Source organism: Hipposideros armiger, unplaced genomic scaffold (assembly GCF_001890085.2).
Source record: "Hipposideros armiger isolate ML-2016 unplaced genomic scaffold, ASM189008v1 scaffold_104, whole genome shotgun sequence".
Taxonomy (NCBI): Eukaryota; Metazoa; Chordata; class Mammalia; order Chiroptera; family Hipposideridae; genus Hipposideros; species Hipposideros armiger.
The window spans coordinates 2,013,513-2,014,698 of record NW_017731454.1 but is presented as its reverse complement, the minus strand read 5'-3'; positions in this window follow the sequence as shown (position 1 = coordinate 2,014,698).

Genomic DNA, 1,186 nt, shown 5'->3' with positions numbered 1-1,186 from the left:
AATACCTCTTTAAATACTAAAAGGTGTTTTTCAAACTCTGAGTAAGTCTTTGTGTCTCTCACTTCTATTCATCTTTTCCAGAAATAGTTGCTTCGAAGATTCAAGTCTTACAGGGAATGTGCCTTAAGTGCAAATTTAGAAATAACCCAGGGAATTATTTTTTATTAGAAGGCATAAAAAAAAATCACCTTATACTCCAAGAATCCTGAAATTTAAAACTGCATATCCTCTTTTTGATGGATTATTTTGACATCAGCATTCTAAACCTCCCAGCTTTTGTCATTTTTCCATTGACCACATATTTTTAAGCACCTACTATGTGCTGGGCACTCTAGTATTGGCCCATAATCATGACTAAAACAAATTCTCTGCCTCAGGAAGTTTATAATGTTGTAGAGAGAAATGGTCACAAACATGCCATAATGCACCATACCAGGGTGGGATCTCCATGGACATGAACTGAACCACAGATAATGGGTTTGTGGTAAACATTCCAATATGTAGTCAGGTACACCAATGCAATAGCCACACATGTTGCAGTACATTTATAATGCTACATTAGCAATGGTGCAAAAGGAATTCTCAAGTGTATCCTGATGGTTCATTTATGATGATTGTGGAAGAGCAATGTGAATGGCAGTGGCCAGTCATATTTGTATAATAATCTTAGATTTTTGTAGCTGGTTAGAAGTGTATTAGGAGAAAATATTTCTTCTCATCTGGGCATGAATTAATGACCCCCATTCTGTTTGTTATAAAATGTTGCTGGCATAGCTGTAGATTTGTGCTTTCTCTCTGTGAAATCCTCAATTGTTGAACATATTGGAAAAGTGAAAATGAAATATAGTTTGAAATAAATGAAGTAAAAATTATAAAATGAAGTTAACTCCCAGGAGATTACAAAAAATGGCAGTGTTTATATAGCACTGGGTGAAGTTGGAAAACCCATTATTTATCTAATGTTGAAAAATATATGTTTAGTGGGAGTCTAAAAGATCTTTTAAAAAGTATTCACTAATAGTGAATTCTAAAGCTCTTAGTCTCTGCCTTTCTGAGAATACAGGAAACAACTTCTAATGAACCCTAAACAAAATTCTATAAGATTGGTAAACCCAGTTCACTCTTTGGGTTTTTTTTTTTTTCTTCCCAGATTTTATTTCTTTTGAAGGGGGCCATTAGTGCCTTT